The sequence below is a fragment of the Saccopteryx bilineata genome, chromosome 5 (genome assembly GCF_036850765.1).
Source record: "Saccopteryx bilineata isolate mSacBil1 chromosome 5, mSacBil1_pri_phased_curated, whole genome shotgun sequence".
Classification (NCBI taxonomy): Eukaryota; Metazoa; Chordata; class Mammalia; order Chiroptera; family Emballonuridae; genus Saccopteryx; species Saccopteryx bilineata.
This window is the reverse complement of record NC_089494.1, coordinates 116,621,382-116,646,446: the sequence shown is the minus strand read 5'-3', so window position 1 is coordinate 116,646,446 and position 25,065 is coordinate 116,621,382. Positions and strand designations below refer to the sequence as shown.

Genomic DNA, 25,065 nt, shown 5'->3' with positions numbered 1-25,065 from the left:
CGACCTGTGCCACGGGCCTCACCTTCTGCAGATGAGACTCCGCCCTCCTTCCCCTCCCTCCCTCCCATCCCCTCCAGAAAAGGAGGGCAGCAGACAGAGAAAAGAGGCTGTGTAAATCACAGGAATTAGCGGGATTAGCACAATTTCTGGGTAAACACAGGGTGCCCAGGGTCCCAGGAAGCCACTTTCACTCTCTGAAGCTCCTCCAATCAGAGGCAGATATCTCAGGCTTGTCAACGGCCTTACGTGGGCCCCAGAGGGCCAGCTGGGGACAGCAGGGGGACCAGACTCAGGGCTCCCAGGCCTCATCTGGGGCTGATGGTCTGTGCTGGGTGATGGCCCACAAGCCACACAAGAGGCCCCAGGACAAGAGGGGCTGCAAGAGTGCAGCACTTAGAGGGGAGGAGGGGAGGCCACACCTCGACTTTCCCCATGAAACACACTGCTCCAGCACGGCCACAGAATTCCCAAAGGGAGATGCAACCTCACTTGTGGAGCTTCCGCCAAGGGAAGGGAAAACACTGACCCAAAGCCAGCAGGGGCCTCACCGGCAGGAGCCTGCACGCCGGCCGCCTACCCTCTGGGGCCTTGGTACAAGGGGAGACCGGCAACACAAAGAGCCTCTGAAGGTGCTCCTCAGCCTTCTGGAGGTCCTGATTCCACGGGTCTGGGTGGAGAGTGGGGGGCAAAATAACCACACTGTTTTAAAAAGTTGCATGGCTATTTCTGATGAACTAGCAGGTCTAAGAAAAACTGCACTGGATGCTCCTAAGGTCGCTTTCAGCTCTCAAATAATTTATAAGTTCCAATTAAAGCAAGTCTGCATAACCTGAATGGGAAAGAAAATACATTTTTATCTCCATTCCCTTGGAACTGGAAGTCGGTGACTCCTTTAGCCATGAATGTGGGCATCAAGTCAAAGTGCCTGTGAGCCTGCCACCGCACACGTCATAGATGTGTCTACTCTGCTCACCACAGCACTGCACTGCTCACTGTCAGGGCTGACCTTGCCGCACTGCATGGCGCTGCACGGGGTGGCGCCTGCAACACGGGCTCACTGCACCGCCTGGTCGGTTTCCTACGGATTGCACACTAGGCATTCACTGTGCTATTCCAGGGAAGGGTCCACGGCACAGAAAAGGTTAAGAACTCTGATATAAGGACTGACTTGAAGAATAAATTATCAGAGTAGAATGAGCGAATCACTCTGAAACCTGCAATCCCAGACACCCTCCCGCCACCTAGCTTCTTTGAACTCCTCTAACGAGTGAGTCACAGGAATTAGCGTCTTCCCCGGGTGGAGTCAATCTCCAGGAGAGAGATGAAACCTTGCCTCTCAGCGAGCTCAGCCACACTGGGCCATCGTGTTCTCACCCCTTCTCTAATCTCAGCCATGTGCCATACGTGCTATATGTGCCCGGGTCACACATGCACAGGCACATGTGAGCACACGACAGGCACAGGTGGGCACATGTAAAGCAGTGCAATACACAGCAAAAACCACTACAGTCACACATGCACACACAGACTACATCGACATATCCACAGTCACGCCTGTGCTCTTGGGCACACACACACAGTCAACATGCATCCATGGTCACACACCACACATGCATGTACTCACATACATAGCCACATGTGCTTACACAGTTATGTAAGAGAGGCACACATCCACGTGGATACACACACACACACACACACACACACACACACACGAAATAATAAACACCTGCCCTGCCTTTACCAAAAAACACAGGACAGTTCCTGTAGTGAAAAGCATGTTGCCAGTGCAACACAGATGAAAGGTAATGGTGATAATTATCACCTCGTTATAATTAAAAAGAGAGGCTGACTAGAGGACTCTCTCTCTCAATCTCTCTCCTGGCCCCAAGGTCCTAAGGACTCTTGTCCTATATCCTCCTCCCTGAGCAGCCAAATGCCAATCATTTCGCCTCTCCATCACCTCAGTGTTGCTATCTGTAAATTGGACATTTCAAAATGTACTCCGACCAAAGGGACAACAGCGTGAAGGCACATACGGGAAAGCACAGGGGGGCCTGGCCCCCATGCCAGAGGCAGGAGGGAGCCAGAGGTGTGCATCATCCAGCTCTACTCACCTCCTGGCCTGGGTCCAAGCTGACACTCGCCCCCGTGCCCTGTAGCAGAAAGGGAAAAATGGGTGAGGTGAGGGTTCCTGAGAACTGCACTAAGCTGAGGACTCTCTGCTGGCTCTTCACGGCAGGGTCAAAATAATCCTGCTTTAAATATACATGCATTTTATTCTCCCTATAGGGAGAGTCATGTCTGAGCTTGGACCAGGGCAGTCCATGTCAGCTGTATGCCTTCAGCCATGTAACTTTTCTCTCGGCCTCCATTTCCTTCCCTCCCCACTGGAACAGAGCACCCTCCCCACTGTCCTGGGGTGCAGACAATGAACCCTCGCGGCACGGGTGCTACCGCACATCCCTGCAGGAGTCCCCCACGCGGCAGGTCCCCAATGGGGTTTCACCTAGCGTTGGCCAGGCAGGAGGACCTCTGCCGGCAGGCACCTTCCTCTAAGAAAAGGCCACTTTCCTGTGGGGCCAAGCGGGAACGCAGGGGCTTCTGCTGGTCACACGCGCCTGTCTGTGGGCCCCTCCGGCCCAGGCTGCGCCTATTTCCAGCTTCTCTGTCCACCTGCCTCCTCTCTACAGGTGACACCAAAGCCTCTGTGAAATGGCTCCCCCTGGGCCCAGAGGCACTCCAGTGCCAAGGAAACCCAGACACCAGCACTGAAGAGGGCGCGGGCAGGGTGCACCCTTGGACCTGACCTCCCGCCACCTGTCCCCAGCTCCCGCCTCATTCGGTGGCCCAGCTCTGGGAAGGAACCACACTGCTCCTGTGTGGGTTGGCCCCTCTGGCACCACCCTGGCCAGGGTTCCCACAGCCCCCTGGGGAAGGAGACCCAAGGCCTGCAGAAGACCTTTGGATCCTGGCCTGGTCCCATATGGGAAGAAAGGCCAGCCATGGGGTCAGCTCCCCCCACCATGGACAGTGACGGGGCACACACTCCCTCCCAAGGTGACCAGGAACCTCAGACACGGCCAGGCAGTGGGCACCACACACAGCAGCTGCTCCTCATCCAGCTCACACTCATCTCACCTGGGCCTGGCACACAGCCTGCTGTCTGCCTGCTGCCCAGGGGGGTGTGAGGACAATGAAGGGGACACTTCTAGAAAATAGAGCTCTTCTGAAATCCCCCTGGTATATAGTGTGGAGCCCTTAATCCTTTGTGACTAAGAAGGGTCCTCTCGAAAGGCTCCCTCATTCCTTGGGCCTCTGCCCTGCACCTGGAGCACAGAAAGAAGACACCAGAACTTCTGAGCACCTGTGGGTGCCCACAGCATGCCAGCTCCTCTCCTTGTGGTATCACACTGCCCGCCCTGGTGACCCCTGAGGGGCCAATCTAATGATCCTCATTTTACAATAAAACAGCCCCAGAGAGGGTATATAACTCACCCAAAGTCACAAAGCTAATACATGACAATCCAAGTCTGCTGGACTCTGAAGCCCACACATTGTATACCTTTTCCATCACAGCCCAAATCTTAAGAGTATGTAGGTAACTGCCATGTGCAAGGGCTGTTGCAGGGGTGTCAAAGGTACAGTTTGCACAGAGTTCATCGAAGGCTAGGGAGGTATACACTAAACATCAAATAGATAGCAGAGACTTGATGCCCACAGGAGCTCAATGAGACAGGGCAACCAACTCTGGTGTTCAAAGGGACTTCCAGGTGACCATCTGATCCGCCCTGTGGCTTCAAGACAGGGAAAGAGAGGCCCTGAACTTGGTCTGCAAAGAGGAGAGGGAAAGGCACCCCACAGGCAGAAATGGCATGAGCACGTGCCCTTGGCACATTCTCAAAGGAGAAAAGGAAAGAGAGTTCCCTATCTCCAAGGGGCAGGGGTACACCAGGCTGAAGGGGAGCGTCCGGGGCGAGCAGGCGGGGGAGACGAGGCTTGGCAGAACACACCTCCTTGCCTCCCCGTCTCAGACACACTTCTGCACAGCCCAGCTTGCCTGGCTCCCTCAGTCTGGGCTGCTTCCAGGAGCTCTGGACCAGAGGCCTGGGGAGTGAGAGCAAAGCCCTGACCCTCCCGCTAGGGCGAGGGGGCAGGCACCATGCAAAGATCAGTCTCCAAGGCGTTCCTTGTCACTCCCTGAGTGTATTTTTTATAAGTATGTAAGTTCCCTCATCTGCCCAGCCCCTGGGCTTACTGAAGTGCAGGAAAGGAGATTATTAACCCTGATTCACTGACTTGCTGGGCTGGAGCTGCAGCCAGCACGGCCCGGGGGGAAACGCAGACCTGCCTGTGGCAGCCAGCCTCCAAGAGGAGATGGGCATCAGAAGGACTGCAGCTGAACAGGAGACTTGTTATTTTTCTGGGCAGGTGTGGAAAGAGCTACTTCGTGCCCAACACTTCTATCCACTTGCACTCGAGTTTGTTTTCTGAAAATAGCAGGCCATTCCCATCCGCTGGTTTTCGTATCTCCCTGCCCTACTGCCCAGACATTGTTCCGTCTCTGCTTTACCCAAAGGATCCATGCCTTAACACCTGCCAGCCTGCCCAAATGCCCTCCCACCCAGAGCTCCCGCTGGAGCTCCCTGCGCTGCGTTGGGAATGCGATGGTGCTGCTGGCACATGTCAGCAGCTGGCATGTTCAGAGGGACTGCAGTGAGGGCAGATGGGGAAAAGGAAGCCCGTGTTCAGATCCCAGCTCCACCTAGAGCTACTGAGAAAAACCAGCTCTTCTGACCAAAGCCTCAGTGTCCTCATCTGCACAATGGGATACAACAGCATCTCCCTCGTGGTGAGGATTAAAAGCACAGGCCCAGCAGCCCTGGCTGGTTGGCTCGGTGTGTGAATGTCCTGGGTTCGGTTCCCGGTCAGGGCACACAGAGGAAGCAACTGTCTGCTTCACAACCCCTCTCCCTCCCTTCCTTCCCTTTCCACAGCCGTGGCTGGATTGGTTCAAGTGCACTGGCCCCAGGTGCTGAGCATGGCTCCATGGAGCCACCACCTCAGGTACTAAAAATAGCTCAATTGAGAGCATGGCCCAAGATGGGCAGAGCACCAGCTCCAGATGAGGGTTGCTGGGTGGATGGATCCTATTTGGGGAGCTTGCAGGACTCTGTCTTCTCTATCTCCCCTCTGCTCACTTGGAATAAATAAATAAATTAAAAAAAGCACAGGCCTGGCACATGTGAGTGCCCAGCTCAAAGGTTCCCACTTCACCATCACTGCAGCCTGGGCAAAACTGTCCACCCACTTGCCCACTGGGGCACAAAGATCTGGCCCAGGCAGTGTTGGGCAGCCAACCTACCTGCCTGAGCCTAAGTAAGGCAGCCTGTCACACTCTCTTCCTCTCCACCGTCCTTTCCAGCCCTTCTCCACCCACCCAAGCGCCTCTGCCCCTGGAGTCTAATGTGGAAGGTCTCAAGATGGCACCTTTTCGGAATGTGCCATCTTGCTCAACTGCAAACACCCACTGTCCGTCCCTGGTCTCTGTCTGAAGCTCCGGGGTCTCCCTGCCGCCCCCACCAGCATGTTGTCAGCGGAAATGTGCTGCCACTCGGCTCCTGGGGCGGGGGGAGGAGGGGGAGGCCGCTGTCCTCAGGGTGAACAAGGGGCCTGCTGTGCGGTGGCCCAGCCAGACCCAGATATTTTAACAGCTGCGTTGTGTGTTTCTGAGGAGCAATTCCTGAGCAGGGAGGAAAAACAAGCTTCGCCTCTGCCCTGAGGAGGGAAAACAGACCGCCCTGGGCAGGCTACAGGCGGCGGGAAGGCCTCTGCAGGGGCCCAGGCCGGGCAAGGCAGGCATGACCGGGAACAGGCCTGGCACACAGGAACCAGGGAACCAAGGCCCCTTCAGTCCAGGACTGAGCAGGGAAAAGATACAGTGAAGGCCCCAGTGAATGGAGAAAACCCCTGAAGGAGGCTCGAGAGATGAAAAAAGGACCGAAGGAGGGGTGGCACCCACAGAACAAGGTCTGAAAATCTGGCACGGAGCCAAAGCCACGCCTTGGGACCTGCCCAACTGCCCCTCCAGGCTCATCCTCCAGGCTCACCCCCATTCCAGGCTGGTCCCAGTGCCCCGCCCAGAGTCCTGTTTCACACGTCTCCAACTCTGGTCACACTGTCCCCACCCTGCCCCAAAGCCCCCCCTGACAACGCCATCAGCCAGACAGGGGTCAGTCCTGGCTCATTTCCCTGAGGTTAAACTCCCACATCACTGGATTTTAAGTGCCAGCCTACCTACCCTCTTGTGCCTGCCCCTACGCAGGCTCAGCCAACATTTGATGACTGATTCTACATGGAAGCTCTCTGGCACTTGAGGCTGCAAGAACCCCCTTCTCTTAGCCCCCCGCCCCACCTCTGTCCCCACAGTCAGGCTAGCTCCTCCCCCTGGGGGCCAGGTGGAGGAGGGACATAGGCTCTCGGGGTCGGGGGCTGCTGTCATCAATGCAGTATCTGCAAAGGCAGCAGCTGCCACACTGCTAAGAAGGTAGTAGGTCGTCAGGGCAAACTGCTCCTGGCTCAGGAATGCAGCCCTTCCCTTAAAGGGCAAACTCCTTTGAAAGCAAAGGCTCTGTTAGGCAGGGCACACAGGAACCAGGCGTCTTGCACTTTAGTGTGTAAGTTTCTGGGCACCTACTGTGCCGTGGGCACAGGCCATTTTCAAGATGGATTTAAAAAGTATTTGTTCCTTATAAAAGGTGCTTTTTGAGCCACTAGACCAGCAGTTCTCAACCTGTCGCGACCTCGGCAGGGGTCGAACGACCAAAACACAGGGGTCGCCTAAAGCCATCGGAAATACATATTTTATTTAAAAATGTATTGTATAATAAATATGTGGGTTGCCGGGGTCGCAACCCACAGGTTGAGAACTGCTGCACTAGACACTCCTTTCTTTTAGTGGAAATGTGGGCTGGAAGTGGCATTTTGGGGTCAGAGGCATGGTGCAGGTGGCTGTCCCACATCCTTCGGTCACTGCCCACACTACAGCCTCTAGGGAATCATGGGGGCCCAACCCTTTGTCCAGGGGGGAGGAGGGAAGGTTGGCAACCCTGATAAAATCCCACCTCTTCAAACATCTCGGCAGAAGTGACCCAAGTCCCAGAGGCTCTCCTGAGGAGGGGCTGGGCAGTTCTGCACCCCACCTGGATGGTGCAGGCAGTTAACAGGCTGGCTGCTGGGAAAGGACCCCCCACCCCATTCTCCACTGCTGCCCCACAGAACTGGGCATGAGCTCTGGGACCCCCTGAGCCTGCCCAGACAGAGGTGAGACAGCTTCGGTTTGAGCTCTCTGCTTCAACCCTGGTGAGGACTCTTGCGGTTAAGAGGCTTTCTAGCAAGAAGCCATTCTACAGCCCAAACCATGTCTTCCCAACCCCTTCAGTCTTCTCCCTCTGATCCCAGAGTCTGACACCAAAAGAGGTTTCCAGAGGTCATTCCATCCAGCCCCCTTGCTAGGCAGCTCAGATACAGAGCAGTCCCTTGCCAATGTTGCAAAGGGGCTGTCTCCAAACTCCTTATCAGTTTATACCTCAGCTGACCACATCACTCCCCCTGCCCCAACTGTACCCTGACTGACTGCAATTCTAGGTAAGCATTCCCCCATTTCTGGGCTCAGTGCCCCATCTATGAGGTGGGCAGGCTGGACCCCAGGGAGTGCAGGTCATGGCACAATTGATAGAAATGGGATTTCTGGCAGGTGGGAAGCACAGACAGGATCCAAGCAAATGGATCTAAGCCACCTACACCCCAGCCACCTGCACCCATGGCCCAGTGACTATATTCTGAGCACCAACAATCCCCAAGGCCTGAGGTCATCCTCTCCATGGGTGGTGCTATGCCTGGGGTAGGGGCAGGGCAGGGGTGGGGAGGGCTGGCTACAGACTCAGGGCGGCTCCCCTGCCCCTCAAGGCTCTGGGAAGAACCAGGCCGGTGGGTGGCCTGGCATCTTGGTTCGGTCTGTGCAGCGCCCTGCTCTAACTTGCCTAGCCACGGCCCACCCCACACCTTCCAGGCAATGCCCGTACCCAGCCCTCCCGCCTGTGCCTCTGCCAGGCTCCTTTCCCCAGACTCCGCCAGCAACTGGCGACCAGCACCACCTTGGTGAGTGAAGCCAACAGGAGTGTCCAGCTGTCAGCTGGCATCTTCATGCTTGAGGTGGAAGTCACCCCAGGTCCACTTCTTCCCCTGTCCCTGGGTAAGCCTCAGCCCTGCACAGTCCCCCCCTCTCCCAGCCCTTGCCATTCCTTTTGCATGCCTGGGAGCCTATACATACCTCATAGGCCCTTTTGGCAGTTCCACATCCCAACCTAAACCAGGAGTCTAGGCCCCCAAGCTGGTGACCGGACACCCACCCCAGCCCTGTGTGGGTCAGCTGCAGCCTGAGCACCTGCCCACTCAGGGTGGCCAGGCTAGTTCTAAGGGCTCCATGACTTGGTACATGCACAAGCTTCTTCATTCAGGTGACACACATTCTTGAGGGCCTACTGTGTGCCATACCTGGGGCTGCCACTCAACTGCAGAAGAGAGCTAAACACAGTACTACTCCCCAAGAGCTCCTAGCCCAGGGTGGGAAGGGGGGCAGACAGTAGGGGGACAGATAGTGATAACCCATAATAATCCTCTTAATAGAGAGAAAGGCTCAGGGGCTGTAGAGGGCCTTGGCCAGCCTGCAGGTCAGGAAAGGCTTCTTGGTGGAAAGAGGGACAGCATTTTCAAAGGGAAAACAGGGCCTTGGCCGGTTGGCTCAGTGGTAGAGCATCGGCCTGGTGTGCAGGAGTCCCGGGTTCGATTCCTGGCCAGGGCACACAGGAGAAACACCCATCTGCTTCTCCACCCCTCCCCCTCTCCTTCCTCTCTGTCTCTCTCTTCCCCTCTCGCAGCCAAGGCTCCATTGGAGCAAAGTTTGCCCAGGTGCCGAGGATGGTCCATGGCCTCTGCCTCAGGCACTAGAATGGCTCTGGTTGCGACAGAGCAACGCCCCAGATGGGCAGGGCATCGCCCCCCGGTTGGGCGTGCCAGGTGGATCCCGGTCGGGCGCATGCGGGAGTCTGTCTGACTGTCTCCCCGTTTCCAACTTCGGAAAAATACAAAAAAAAAAAAAGGGAAAACAGGATGATCTGCTAATGAAGGGGACCTCAGCAGATGGAGGGCAGTGTCTAGGCCGTGAGCAGCAGGTGGGGTGGGAAGAGGCCCTGTGGCTCTGAGTCCTGGAGGCCAGTGTCCAGCAGACAGTGAGCACCCACCCTCGGTGGTCCCCACTGCCTGTGGGAAATGTCCAAACTCCACATCTGGGCACAGGAACTCCCCAAGGCCTGGGCCCTCCCTGCCTCCTTGCCTTATTGCCACTAATTCAGACCTTACATGGGGTGTATCCTAAAGTCTGCCACCCCCAGACACGCTGCCTGCATGTCCCCCCAGAGATCCCTGTGCCCCTGTTCCTGCCCAGCTAACTCCTGCTTACAGCTTTAGGGCTAAGACCAATGTTACCTGTCCCAGGAGTGCTGCCCAGCGCCGCACCCCCACCCCAGGTTGGCACAGTGGTGCTTCAACTCTCTGCGGTTTGCTCCTGCCCCAACACAGCCGCCAGGCGCAGTCGGTGTCCCATACGAGTGCATTCAGTGAGAGCCATCAGAGTGAACCTAGTGTTCTGAATCACACCGTGTGAACAGTTGGTGATGGTCATTTAACAGCCCTGATAGCTGATCAAGCATGGCAGCCTAGCTGATTGCTCAAGTCTCAGAAGGTACTGGAGAGAACTCACTGACTTAAAAAGCAAAACCAAAAATACCCTTCCTGCTACCTGAAATTCAACTACTAGAAAGTCACTTCAAAGCTTTTTTCATTGCCAAGACAGCCTAAAATGCAAACTGCCCTAGAATAAGGTTAAGTCTTAAGCGCTTATCACATAAAAAGTTCCTTTCCCTAAGTAGAGAGAGGAGGAGGCAGGGGAGTAAGAGGAGAAACTGTGGGGACCTGGTGCCAAAAACCCGGCACCGTTTTGCTGACGGCTGTTCTTGGCTCCCACTGCAGGTCCACACCCTCCTGATAAAAGGAACGTGTCTGTCTGTTTGTTCCTGCACTTCTGCGTTTCTTGGCATGACACCATATGCACAATTAAGTGGCTTTGTAGTGTGTGCTGCTGGGTCCTCCCCTCCCTTGGACAGAGCTCTCCGAGGCACGCTCAGTCAGGCCCTTCTGCTCCCTGGGTCTGTGGGAGGCTTCCGGGAGGAAAACAGAGGGCTCTTTAAAGCCCCAGTCTACACACGGCCCCACAGACCAGTCTCCTGCCAGCTCCACCACAGGCCAGATCTGTGACTGGGTGGGACATGGGTGGGCTGGGCTGCAGGGCTCCCTGACCAGCACTGTCCCTGAGAGGATGCTCACAGATGTCCCAGCTCATGTGAGAAGCCAGGGTGACACATGGGATTTTTTCGAATGAGAGGAGTCCTCCAAACTGGCAAGAAGCCAGAGGGGATAACAGGTTTAGGTGTCCGGTGGTCACCATCCTGTCACTCACAGTCATTCCTCACTTATGCTGGGCTCCCTCCACTCAGGGCACACGACTTGGCTCCCAGCTTCGGGTCTGCCTATGCAAAGAGGCACTTCTCCAGATCCCGGATCCCCTTCCTCCTTCTAACGGCACCATGTCCAGTTCCTCCAAACACGCAGGGAGCCTCGTGAAGGTCCCAGAGGTCCTCAGAGATCCAGAAGTCAACATCCCACCTGACTTTCAGCCAGGGTTCTCGACTGGGGGCAAATCCCATAGTCCCATCCTCCTAACACGAGACTTTCCCCACATACTGCCTCCCCCTTGCACATGTGTTCATGTGTTGAAAACACCTACAGCATTCTTAACTGGGGACAAATTTGCCCCTCAGGAGACATTTGGCAATGTCTACAAACTTTTTTATTGTTTCCAAATTGTGCTACTGGCATCTAGTGGGCAGAGGCCAAAGATCCTACAATGACCAGGACAGCCCCCAAAACAGAGGATTATTCAGCCAAACCGCCTACAGTGCCAAGTGCCAAGGCTGAGAAGTCTTCTAGACACTTCGTCATCCAACTTCTGTTTGAATATTGCCTAGAGGTGGGGAGCTCACAACCTTCTACCCTAAACACAGACAGTGTGATGAAAACGCCAGCTCAGAAGCCGGAGCTGGTCGCTTGCTGGAAACTGGGAGCCAGTGACCCAGCCCCTGCTCACCTCCCAATCTCTCCATGGAAAACGGAGCTAGGAATGTGGTCAGGAAATGTTACCAATGAGTTCACAAACACAGCACCTCCCACACCAACAGCCCTTACAACACGTTACAACACAGGAGACTGTCTGGTTTTAGAGCACACCAGAGAGCAGGACTCCAGCCATCCCAACGACGCTGAGAGTCTGCTGCCACCTGTAAAACATCTGCCAAGTCCCTGGCCTGTCTCTCTTGACTCTGTCACAGGCTGAAGGGACGAGCAAGATGTCCATGGCAGGGTGAGCCACACTTGCGAAACATGGCAGCAACCTCCATGTTAACAGGAGGGAAGTCACGTTTAATATATCGCTCTTACAGCAACACCATGCTACTTTAGCTCATCATTGTACGAACATAAAGATACAGAAATGGCCCTGGCCAGTTTGCTCAGTGGTAGAGCATCAGCCTGGCGTATGGAAATCCCAGGTTCGATTCCCAGTCAGGGCACAGGAGAAGCAACCATATGCTCCTCCACCCCTCACCCTCTCACTTCTCTCTTCTCTCTCTTCTTCTCCTGCAGCCATGGCTCAGTTAGAGCAAGCTGGCCCCGGGCTCTGAGGATGGCTCCATGACCTCGCCTCAGGTGCTAAAATAGCTCAGTTGCCAAGCAACAGAGCAATGGCCCCAGATGGGCAGAGCATCGCCTGGTAGGGGGCTTGCCGCATGAATCCCGTTCGGGGCGCATGCAGGGCGTGTCTCTGCTTTCCCACTTCTCGCTTAAGGAAAAATAAAAGATCCAGAAACGTTTAAGGTCACGTAGCGAGTGAGGAGAAAGCAATGCTGAATGTATACTCTCTATGTGATAAGGAGAAGGAACATGTGCGCAAGGGGGAAATGAGACATAGGAGGAGTCTTGCGTTAGGATGAGGGGACTGTTGGTAACGCTGGCAATGTTCTTTAACAAAAAGGTTATACAGCTTTTTCCAGTAAAATGCTCTTTATTAATGACTAGAAAAGCACAACAGGAGAAACTACAAGTCTAGCCTTGCTCCTGACTATGAAGGAAACAAACAGGAGAAATCTCAGAAGGTGAACAAGTCCCGGGCAAGTTAGTTCTGCAGGCAGGCCCCAGGACTCCGAACAGGTCTGACCCAGCAGGACAAAGGAGGAGGATCTGCCCGCCCGACTCCACTGACCACAGAGCAGAGCATCCACCCACAGAGCAGGCTCCAGGCTCTACCATTTCACTCTCTATTTGTCTCCGCCTCACGTTTTTAGAGAAGACGCAGGATTAAGAGAAGTGAGTAGTGGGACAAGTGGCCCCGGGTCTGACCACCTTCCACAGCCCTCTCCCCCAGTCCAGCATCTGCCAGGGTGCCTGACTCCTCATCCTAGGGAGGACCCTCCCCTTCAGAGGCCAGGATACTGGGGTGAAGAACCCCTCCTAATGAGGCAACAGAACAGAGGCTCACAGAACCCGGCCCCACTCCCCGCGAGCCCTCTGTCAGCCTCTCTGGAAGCGAAGGCCCGGAGGCTGGCCCCAAATCTTGGGGAGCACCAAATTGAACTTGTCAAAAAGCTCTCAAAACCACAGTCTCCCCAAAACATAGAGATGGCCACTTCCTTTACACCTCCCCTTTCACCAAGGGCCCGCTCCAGTCATTCCCCCCGAAAATGTACAAACGCTGAGAATTGTGCTAACTGCTTTACTTATCCTTCTGCTTGCCCAGAGCACCGGGGCCAGCCCTGCTGGACTGCCCCTGCCCAGGCCCCAGACCTGACGGGGACTGGCGAGCAACCAGGCCGGGCAGAGCCTGTGCAAGAGCCTCCAGGGGGAAGAAGACCAGGAGCCCCCTCCACCCCCCACTCTTACTCCAGGAGGGAGAAGGACCACAGGATGCCAGGCACAGAAGGGCCCGGGAAGGAAGCAGAAGGTTCAGAAAAGGCAAGAGTAGAGATGATTTGGGGAAGAAAAGGCAGAAGTTGTCATTAGAAATAAAACACCTGGCCCTGGTTGGTGGCTCAGTGGCTAGAGCGTCAGCTCAGCATACGGACGTCCTGGATTTGATTCCCGATCAGGGCACACAGAAGAAGCAACCATCTGCTTCTTCCCCCCTTCTACTCCCCCTTCTCTCCCTCTTCCCTCCCCTCAACCAGTGGTTTGATTGGTTCAAGCATGGCCCCGAGTGCTGAGGATGGTTCTGTTGAAGCACATCAGCCTCAGGTTCTAAAAGATAGCTCAGTACTCAAGCATGGGTCCCAGACGGGGCTGCCAGGTGGATCCCAGTCAGGGTGCATGCAGGAGTCTGCTTCATTGTCTCCCCTCCTCTCACCTTAAAAAAAATAATAAAACACCCACTTCCTTCCTCAAAGGGGAAGGGACATGCCTAATCACCTCCCCCAAAACTGATGAGGGGAACTCAAGAAAGGTAACAAGTTTAGGGAATGTGTTTGCACCTCCTCACGAGACAACAGAATCGTTCAGGGTGAAAGGAGAGCCCCCAATAATAAAACTGCCATAGTTTTCTTGTCCCCTGTGGCCAAGCACCCACTCGTCCACAGCCACTGGGCTTAGTAAGACCCAGCCACATGCTGCAATGACATCACACTCAAACCCAGGCCTCAGACTCCTGCAAGTGAATTGCCCCTTCCAGGAGGCCACTACCTTTCCTTAGCTCCTGACATGTTATCTCCCCCTCCCCAGTGTCTGAAATGCCACCACTAAGAGGCTATCTGTCTGGGTCCCCTCTTTACAGTTCTGCAAGGCTTTGTTAAAACGGCACTACCTTTGAAATATGCAGAACAGAACAAAGGTAGGGGAACGAATACCTACTGGGCCCCTTCCCACACACGTGGAGTCATTATGCCCACCTCATTCCTGGAATTCCTCCTTACTCAGCACACTAGCCCCGGGTGAGGGCGAGCGGGCTGGGGGCGGCACTCATCAATGCCAGGCCCCTGCTGGACACCTCCCAACAGCCCAGCAGTGGGCACAGCTAGCACCCCAGAAGAGGCAAAGAAAGCCTTAGGACAAGGGCCAATTTGAGAGCAAAACGTGTGTGAGTGACATGTTGAAGCCACTAAGGATTCAAGTGCCTTGGAGTGGAGGGTGAGCCAGCTCCAGGCCCAGGGACATCTGAGGGTGCCAGGGCTAGCCACAGCCTAGAGTCCGACAGCCCTGGGCGGAGGGGGCAAGTCACCGCATGAGCCTCCTGAGACTACGCAGCTCCAAAATGTGCCAGAAACCCTCCAGAGAGGCTGACCGAGGGCTCGCGGGGGGTGGGGCCGGGTTCCGTGAGCCTCTGCGCCATGGCCTGCTCCGGGGACTCACCTCCCTCCCCGGGCCTTCGCCTCCAGAGAGGCTGACCGAGGGCTCGCGGGGGGTGGGGCCGGGTTCCGTGAGCCTCTGCGCCATGGCCTGCTCGGGGGACTCACTTCCCTCCCCGGGCCTTCGCTTCCACGTCTTCACCAGTGCGGGTCAGACTAGACAACCTGCCGGCTTTCTGGAGCTCGGGTCTCCATGCTGGAGCCACGGTCCCCCGGAAAGAGACAGGACACCAAGCAAGGCAGGAGTGGGGAGATGGCACCGGTGCTCGTGGCAGCCACCGGCCCCCCGGCTCAGCTCAGAGAGCACAAGGGAAGAGCCTGGAGGCCGTACAGGCCTGGCTGCTAGCTCTGTTCCTGGCACACTCTGGGTCTGTGGACCAGGCCCAGGGCACAGAGAAAGACCCTTGGAAACTGGGACCCATGGAGCCTGCCCTCAGGCTCCTCAGGGCACTCACAGCGAGGTGCAGATTAGTGCAGGTGGCAGGGACAGCAGAACACAGGAGCAGAATGGGTAGGGCCCCCCGGGAGCAGGGCTACAGACAGGGAGAGCGAGTACCAGGCCAGGAGTCTGAGTTTTATTCTATAGGAACTGGGGAACCACTGAAGGTCTTTGAGCAAAGGAGTAGCACAGCAATGTGAATTTACACAGTGCATCAAGATACCAATGCTCCTTGGCACTCTGCCAACCAATGTCATATTCCAGACGGTTCTCAGGTCCCCCCCAACCTCCTACTTTACCTCTACTGGGGCAAGCTCCTGATCTTGCAGTTTCTGAACCCTGCAGGAGGTATCAGCTGTGAGGGTGAGCAGGAGAGCAAATCCACCAGCAAGTCATTGTCACTCTAACTTCTGTTGAAGGAAGGGCAGGGTCATCTATACTTGGGATGCTGTAAACTCAATCCCCCACAGGACGGGGACCATAAGAGAGGGCTGTGCACGCCTGGGCCAAGGGAACAGCGTCCTCTTACTGAGAGAGGACAGCTTAGCTAGGATCAGACCAATGAGGCTCCCAGGCCCAGGACTGCCGTTTACCAGCTGACGTACCTCCAGATCTCTGTGGGAGGCTCAACCTCACCCTGCTTCAGTTTCCCATCTGGAGCGGACAGTGGTACCCATCTATGCCACAGGACCCCCAGGGCCTCCCCACCCACCATCCCCTGAGACCCCACACAGCTTGCCTGCTGGGAAGTCCCTGCTCCTTCTGTGAAAGTGGCACGGATGGCAGCCACCCCTCTGAGAAGACCTCCACAGGGTCTGCCTTGAGCTGTAATTGGTCCTGAGTCCTCTCTTTCCCTTACCTCTTACCCATTTCTTATTGTTCCTTTCTCCCTCTCTTCCTTCCTGGTGTCCTCCCTCCCTTCTCCTTTTCACAGCTTGCAGTGGGAGAGCCAGCCAGTCACGGCGATGGCCATCTCTGCTCATCGGGAAGAACTGAAGACCGCATGTGGTGTGGCTTCTAACCTTGTCATTGGAGCCCAGCGATTAGACCTGGTCTCAACACGTCTGCCTCATCTGCATTCAAGGACAATCTTTCCAGCTGCTAAAGTGTGTCCATGTGTATGTGTGTATGCATGTGTGCTGTGTATGCACACCAGACTTCCCTTTCCAGTGATAACTACTAAGCAACACCGGAGTAATAGATGCCTTTCTGAGAACCAAGAACCCCAGAGGTATTTGCTGACTATGCAGAAAACGGCGTTTGGCTGGGCCCACATTCCTCCGCCATGCAGTGATGTCTGCTGGGCTGAAAAAACGTGTGCGTGTTGGTCTTGTCCCCTGTTTCCCTAAACATAAACACACCCATAACAAACACACACACTCAGATACACTTGCACACACAGACACTCTCTGGGGGGCAGGGCGGCACAGTGGTCAGGAGCAAGGATTAGGGGCTCAGGTCACCTGAAAGCCGACCCCGCCCGCTCTTCACTGCTATGGGCTCTGGCGAGCTAGTGAACGTTCCGGTGCACCAGCTTCCCTGTGGAAAGGGTGCTAGAGAGCAGACATGGTATGCCCAGCAAGGGGAAAGCCCTCAATGAACATCAGTCATGATGATTATGATTATTGAGCCCCAAGAGTCTGAACCCTCTTGCTGGGCAGGGAGAGTGGCAGACACACTGGGGCCAGGCCCTCCAAGTAATGGCTCTGGACCCCCAAGGCCCTGTTCCAGACCAGTCTGTCCCAACTCCGCTACCACGTCAGCTGTTTGGACTTGGTGGCACTTTCTCCCAAGCGCCAGCCTCATGCCTGCGTTCTCAGCGCTGCCCACAGGGCCTGCTCAGCCAGGAGCTGGATATACAAGGTCCTGGCCCCGCCACTCAGCCCTGGCCAGCGCCTCACTCACAGCCCTGAGCAAAGCCTGTAGCCAGTAGGCTTTCACAGGTCATGGTTTGTCTTAGGAGGCAATGGGACCACTGGCTTTTCCCACTGGGACCTGAGACAATGTCTCCCTTCCTGTGCCACTGCTCCCCGAGGTATGAAATGGAAGGACAGCGTGCCAAGTTCACAGGGTGCAGGTAGTCCGTCAGTGAATACTCTGCACAGTGCCAGCACAGACGGGCACAGCCCTCAGCACCTGCTTGTGCTGTACTCAGGGAAGGCTGTGCGTGCACAGGAGGGAGGTGACGCTCTTCCCTGTGGTTTGTGCTGCCCCGAGGGCCCAGCTCCTGGGACAGCCATTCTGGGCCTCCTCACCCAGATTCTCCACCTTCCATTTCCCCTGAAGCATCCACCTACTCAAGCAAGGCTGGCAGGACCTGCACCAGGGCGATACCCTTCCGCTGGTTCACTCCAGCTCTTCCACTGGCATGAACAGGAGCACATCCCACAAAACCTCTGCTGTTTCCCACCTGACCTGGTAGCTTCCCTGTCACAACCCCAAGAGCATGACAAGCAGACCAGAGGCCCTGGGTTTGTGTGCCCAGGGGTGCCAGGTTCTCGAGTGTCTCACCTGGAAGACCCCTGCAGAAGGCCATGCTTGCCACACACACACTAAACACAGGTGAACACGTCCCGAGGTGACTTCATCCCCTGATCCCACCATACCAGTCTGAGTCCCCACCTGCTTGCTCCCCAGTCCCCCCAGAACCTGGGCCGAGCACCTGGCCCAAGCCACTCACTGTCACTACCCTCTGGACAGACCAGAACCAGGGCACATGACCTGCAGGATGTCTCTTCGAAGAAGAGCCCCAGTTTTCATCAGTGTCTCCATGACCCACTGACACACACATTGTCCTGACCCAGAGCCTGGGTTCTAGAAAACCTAACTGCAAATCCTATGCACCTGTCCGACCTTCCCAACAGCAGGTGACCCTCATCCCACCCAGGCCCTTCCCCAGGGCCTAAGGCTACTACAGGCCCACCCTCAGAAAGGTGACAGAGTGGAAGGAGCCAGGTTTGCAGTCAGACAGGATTCCAAAGCTAACAGCTCTTCTTACAAGGTATGTAACCTATCCTTTCTGAACCTGTTTCCCCATCTGAAAATAGGGTACAACATAACCTGCACTGGGAAGAGTCCACATGCCCACAGGTGCCAGGGCGAGGGCCCAACGGGCACTCCACACCTCTGCCTTCTCCCCCACCCCACTCCACACTACTCCCTACCTGCCCGCCTCCTGAGGGGGATAGCCTGGGTTCAGGAGCTGCCATCACTGAGCAGTCGGCACCCCATCCAGCCCCCACTCAGAGGACTTGCTGAGGCCCTGTCTTGCTGACAGGACAGTCCTAGCCCCAGGCAGAGCACAGCCAAGGACAGGAAGTTTGTAACCACCCAGGCAAGAACATTAAAGAAGGTCCAGGGGCCAAGGGTCACGGAACACAAAATGACAGGAGCCCAGGAGGAGAGTCAGGTCGGCTATTTCACAGGCTGGCATGCCCCATCTCAGCCCCAGTGCCACTCATGCTCACCGGGCCACGCTCTCCGCCAGCATGGCCTACACAGCCCATCCAGGCCCACGGAGAGACTGTCATTCCCATTTCACAGGTGAGGTGCCTGGGACAACTTGCCCAAGTTGACACGTAAACCCAGGACTACGGGAGATCCCATATCACAGGCTCTTGCCCCCTTTGCTCTCCAGCCTCAGGCCAGTAAGCGGTCCGGGGCTCTCTGCTGGGTATGTACAGAGGACTAAGGGGCTTCACTCCCAAGGCCAACACCACCTGCCCCCCAGGCATCGTGAGTCGTGTTCTGCTGGTCTGCAGAGCAGAACTGTCTGCTCACCTGTGTGGCCACCGCAGTGCGCATGCACGAGAACACCACCAACTTACCTTTGGCGGGAAGCCCCCGAACAGCACTGGAAGAGGTACAGTATATAAATAACACAAGCATCACGGAGCATAATGATTAAATGTTGTCATTTCAGAAGAAAATTAATTAGCAATAGCTGCAGCTGTCTTATGTCTGCTTAAGCAGCGTGCATCTCAATTAAAATTTAATTGCCACAGCTTCAATCACAGCAGATTAAATGGTTTGAAATGCCAAGTGGGCTCATGTCTATACAGAGCTTGAGTCGGTGTGAAACAGAAGACCTGTCTCAGAGGGGATGGTGGTCGTGGTAGTGGGAGGTCAGGCAGGAAAGCTGTCAGGGCAGCTGGGTCCTGGCAGAGTCATGTGCCGGTACCTGCTGGTCCTGGCAAGGGGCGAGCGCTTCCAGGCATAGAGTTAAAGGGGAAGATGATTCCTTCACCTTCCACACAGACCTGCCCTTGGAAAAAGAGGTTTTAAGCCTGGCAAGAATCAGGTGACTTCACGGGAGCCCTGACTGTAGGCAGTGAGCCACATAACTGAATAGGTGACTTTTCACGGGAACCCTGACTGTAGGCAGTGAGCCACATAACAGAATAGGTGACTTTTCACGGGAGCCCTGGCTGTAGGCAGTGAGCCACATAACAGAATAGGTGACTTTTCACGGGAGCCCTGACTGTAGGCAGTGAGCCACATAACAGAATAGGTGACTTTTCACGGGAGCCCTGACTGTAGGCAGTGAGCCACATAACAGAATAGGTGACTTTTCACGGGAGCCCTGGCTGTAGGCAGTGAGCCACATAACAGAATAGGTGACTTTTCACGGGAGCCCTGGCTGTAGGCAGTGAGCCACATAACAGAATAGGTGACTTTTCACGGGAGCCCTGACTGTAGGCAGTGAGCCACATAACAGAATAGGTGACTTTTCACGGGAGCCCTGACTGTAGGCAGTGAGCCACATAACAGAATAGGTGACTTTTCACGGGAACCCTGACTGTAGGCAGTGAGCCACATAACTGAATAGGTGACTTTTCACGGGAACCCTGACTGTAGGCAGTGAGCCACATAACAGAATAGGTGACTTTTCACGGGAGCCCTGGCTGTAGGCAGTGAGCCACATAACAGAATAGGTGACTTTTCACGGGAGCCCTGGCTGTAGGCAGTGAGCCACATAACGGAATAGGTGACTTTTCACGGGAGCCCTGGCTGTAGGCAGTGAGCCACATAACGGAATAGGTGACTTTTCACGGGAGCCCTGGCTGTAGGCAGTGAGCCACATAACGGAATAGGTGACTTTTCACGGGAGCCCTGACTGTAGGCAGTGAGCCACATAACGGAATAGGTGACTTTTCACGGGAGCCCTGGCTGTAGGCAGTGAGCCACATAATGGAATAGGTGACTTTTCACGGGAGCCCTGGCTGTAGGCAGTGAGCCACATAACAGAATAGGTGACTTTTCACGGGAGCCCGGACTGTAGGCAGTGAGCCACATAACAGAATAGGTGACTTTTCACGGGAGCCCGGACTGTAGGCAGTGAGCCACATAACAGAATAGGGCCCAGGGTGAAAAGGTCAGGGAATGGCTGGCTATGGGCATCCACTGGAGGCAGAGGTCTAGGGCAAGGACAGTCATGCCACCAGAATCACACAGGGGAGCAAGCCGGGGCAGAGGTGACAGGGAGTGGTGAGGACTGTGGCAAACTAGAGTGCACCAGCCTCTGGAAGGCCAGGAGCCCCGGCTCCCCATTGGCTGGCCCTTCTCGTGCAAAGATGAGGGCCCAGTGTGCTAGATTCTCAACAGATTCAGGGACAAGTTTTTTTTATTTCACATTTTCTGAGTTCTAATATACAGTATAGGACTAACATAAGGGTTACCAATACTGGACCTCTTGTTTAGGAATCTCTTCAAATACATGCACACCAAAAGGGGTCATCTTAGAAAGTAGATTAGTGGTTGCCAGTGGATGGGAACTGACTGCTAATTGGGTCTTTTCAGGGTGATGAACATGTCCTAAAATTACACAGTAGTAATGGTTGTGCAGCTTTGTGAATATTCTAAAAACCACTGAATTGTCCACTTAGAGGGTGAGTTTTACTTAATAAAGCAGTTATTTAATAACAAACAAAAAAAGGAATAGTCTTTCCCTCAAGTGCACCTAACAGTTCTCAGACTTCTTACCAACACAGCTTTTGCTCCCGTCTCAGATTTGTCTTGAAAGCCTGGTACAGGCTGACTCAAGGTCAGAAGCTGGGCAGACAGCAGGGGAGCCCTTAGCCTACGCCCAAGGTCAAAGAGCTTATGATGCTCTTCTAAATTTTCAGATTGTATTAGGGAGGCTGCACTCACCTTAAAATTAGAATGCTTCTAAGTGAAGGGTGGTGGTGATAGGAGGGAAGGCAAGAGGGAGGGAGGGAGGGAGGAGGCCAGGGAGGAAGGAAGGTGCGGCCCTCTAGTCAGGAGTCCAGCCCCAGCAAGCTCCAAGGGTCCTCCAGCACCCATCCCATCCAAACTCATCCTCTCCATGAACGCCGCAGACGTCACTCTGGGCCCCGGACTGCACTCCGCATCACAGTGCTAACGGTCCTGTACCTGCAGTCACGCTAAGGCAGCAACTAGCCCCCTCCCCGCACCAACTGGGAGCCACAGGAAGGCAGGCGCTGTGCCTGGGAGGCTCCCAGAGGACACACAACAAACGAGTGATGTTTATCGTGGCTTTAGCACCCACCAATGCCCTGCTTGGCACAGAAACCCTGCTGGGGTAAGCGCAGCAGCAGACAGCAGTAGGGTGGGGGCTGGCAGCATCTGGGAGCAGGAGACAGGAACCGTCTGCCGGTCGAGCTGAGCTACTGAAATGCGACCCACTGACTGTCCCACCTGACAGTAGCACCTTGTCTGAGCTGTCATCACAGGTGGCACAATACCACACATAATGCTTCCATTCTCAAGCTGCAGGCTTTGCCTTTCCTTTCCAAAGAAGCAGTTTGGGAACATCACCAGCCTCAGGAGCACTGGTGTCCTAACCCTGTAACTGACCCTATGAGTCTGCACTCTGAGACCGTGTCTCACTGTTTCCCCAGAAGCCCCCTTAAACACTTCACTCGGGCCTCAGTGGCCTTTACACGCTGACCCACTTGTTCCACTTCAAGTAATCCACCCCATAGGGAGACCTTAGCAGCTGCTCCCCAAAAAGCTGTTTGTCACAGAAAAATGGAGAACGCCAAATTAGCAAAAACAACTACAAATGACCCACCGTCGGGGCTGGTAAAGTAATCACAGCATGTCCAAATGATGGGCTACTCACCACTGAGAGTAATACAGTGTGTCCGTAAAGTCATGGTGCACTTTTGACCGGTCACAGGAAAGCAACAAAAGACGACAGAAATGTGAAATCTGCACCAAATAAAAGGAAAACTCCCCCAGTTTCATGCCTATTCAGTGCAGTTCGATGTGGGCTCACACACAGATTTTTTAGGGCTCCTTAGGTAGCTATCCTGTATAGCAGTAGTCCCCAACCCCCGGGCCATGGACCAGTACTGGTCCGTGGGCCATTTGGTACTGGTCCACAGAGAAAGAATAAATAACTTACATTATTTCTGTTTTATTTATATTTAAGTCTAAATGATGTTTTATTTTTAAAAAATGACCAGATTCCCTCTGTTACATCCATCTAAGACTCACTCTTGACGCTTGTCTCAGCCACGTGATACATTATCCATCCCACCCTAAAGGCCGGTCTGTGAAAATATTTTCTGACATTAAACCAGTCCGTGGCCCAAAAAAGGTTGGGGACCACTGCCATATAGCCTCTACAGACTCGTCACTGACTGATGGCCTACCAGAACGGGATTTCTCCACCAAACTGCCAGTTTCCTTCAACTGCTTATCCCACCGAGTAATGTTATTCCTATGTGGTGGCACTTCGTTATAAACGTGCCAATATTCACATTGCACTTTGGTCACAGATTCGAATTTAGCAAGCCACAGAACACACTGAACTTTCCTCTGTACCGTCCACATCTTGACTGGCACAGCCGTGGGCTGCTCCACTGTATACACGGTGTTACGTCATCATCTGTGCATGCGCACATGCTGCCACATCATCCTACAGAAACTGGGAGGGTTTTCCTTTTATTTGGTGCAGATTTCACATTTCTATTGTCTTTTGTTGCTTTCCTGTGACCGGTCAAAAGTGCACCATGACTTTACGGACACACTGTGTTTACAGACCTACTGAATGCCAGGGGGAGGGCTCATGTGTAAATGCCAAGTGAGAAAACCTGGGATGCAAAGTGGCAATGCAGCAAGAAGTCTTGACGGAGGTCACACACTGGTGGTGGGCCATGGCAGGAAACGCACCTCCCACAGCTAGCTGCTGCAGCATGATGACCGTGTCCGGGGACTCTTCCCTTCTTTATCAACATTTTCCTAAACTTTCCCCATCATTACTTAACACATGGATCACTCATTTACAACGAATGAAAAATATACCATTTGTCTGCAGCAATGGACAAATATTAATGTCCCCTCTCCATCAAGTGCCAGGTGTCAGGTACCCGAGCTGGGAGACTCTGAGCCCGTGGCTGAGCAGTGGGGCACTCAGGATGGCTCCTCCCTGCAGCTCGGTCTGGAATGGCCACCTGCATGTTCCTGAAACTCAGAATGTGCTGCCATCCACTGAGCACATTGGCTGCAAGGTGCCATACCAGACCGTGAATACCAAAATGCATGTGGTCTGTACCCTCGGAAGTGAAAAACAAGGAGACAGTACTTAATTGTAGAACAGGACACGAGTCTCTAGGAGCTGAGGAAGGGGGGATAGGGCAAGGGAAAGCCCCTCAGAGGAGGGAAGCCATGGGTATTACCAAAGAGTCTGAACACCATCCCATACTACCACGGTTGGCACAAGACCAGCAGTGCCAACCTCCATCTTGGGCCGTGGCAGACATTGTTAATCAATCACAGCACTTTTTCCCCAGCTATCCTTAGAGTCCTTCTCTTACAGGACATCATATGGCCTCTCCCAATCCAAATGCCCAGACAGAGGAGGCAAACGCCCCTCCATCTGTACGCAGGGGCAGTGTAGTGTCTCAGCAAGGGGTAGCGTGACCACAGGGGACTTGACACAATCGCCATGGAAATGAGGGTGGCCGGTCAGCAGGGAGACCAGGAAGGAGGCAAGTGTAAAATCCAAGCACTGAAGGCACAAACTTCGAGTGTGATGTCCCCAACCAATGTGGAGGCTCACCTTGGAAGATGACAACAGGGAGGCCACATGACCACTGCCATGCCAGCTTCCTCTCTCCTAGCTTTAAGGAATCCTGGCCAGGAAGCTTGGCAGCCCCTCCAGAAGGAAAAAGAGTGGGCGCTTGGCTGAGCAGCTGAGCGCACAGAAGGTCGTCTGCATCAGGCAGTTTGCTGCTGGGATGGGCAGGCGGCCCCCCATAAAGGCCCAGCACCTGCCTGAAGACAGCCTCCCAACCAGAGTGTGATCCCAGCCTCCCTCAGTGCTCTCCCAGAACACCTGGCTGCCAGCAGCATGCATCCTGTCTTCTCCAGGAGATGAAAAATGTCTCCGAGGAAAGGAAAGATCTTTGATTTATCCCTGAAGACTCACAGGTCTCAAAGTTGGAAAGAAGGGCCATTGGAAAACAGCCTGACCTGGCCATCTTAAAAACATGGAAGCCCAGATTCAGAAGTAGGGAGCGAGCCATCTGCCTCAGGTCGTAGAGGTGGGAAGGGGCAGAGCAAGGAGAAGCCAGAGTCCACCCAGTGCTGTCCACTGCGTGAGTCTATCTCCTGAGTCCAGCACACTAACACTTGCTGTCTGGCTGATGGATGCAGGCAAGGGCTGGGCAGAACCGGACACCCAGCCCGAGTGCTAGCTCTGAGGCAGAACACCGCCTTGCAGCCCACCTCCTCACATGGGGCACGCAGAGAGGCCTAATACCTTGAGGAGCCAGGACCCAAGGAGAACCCATCAGGGCACCTGTGCCAGGATCAGACGGCTGCCCTTCTGAGTGCACTCAGCCATGCTTTCCAAAGTCTCTGATTTGCTGCCAGGGAGCCACATGTGCTGGGCAAACCGTAGGTTCCTGCAGAGATGAAAGGCATACCCAGTGTCTGGGCTCCAACGAGTTAGCTCGGGTCAGGGATGAGTGTGGATGCAGTGGGCACACGGAACAGGCCTGTTCCATGTAGATCCAGTGCCAGTCAGGCAGGGGGTCAGCTCTGACGGCAGAGCCCCAGTTGTTGTCGTTG

At 54.8% G+C, this 25,065-nt stretch overlaps 1 protein-coding gene across 1 annotated transcript in view; it reads right to left on the bottom strand.

Moving 5' to 3' along the window:
• Positions 1-25,065, bottom strand: part of GLI2 (GLI family zinc finger 2) — a 275,341-nt gene that overhangs the window by 209,506 nt on the left and 40,770 nt on the right. Inside the window, exon 2 of the mRNA XM_066281274.1 lies at positions 2,118-2,156. The gene's annotated coding sequence lies outside the window, so the exon portion shown is untranslated. The remainder of the gene's footprint in view (positions 1-2,117; positions 2,157-25,065) is intronic.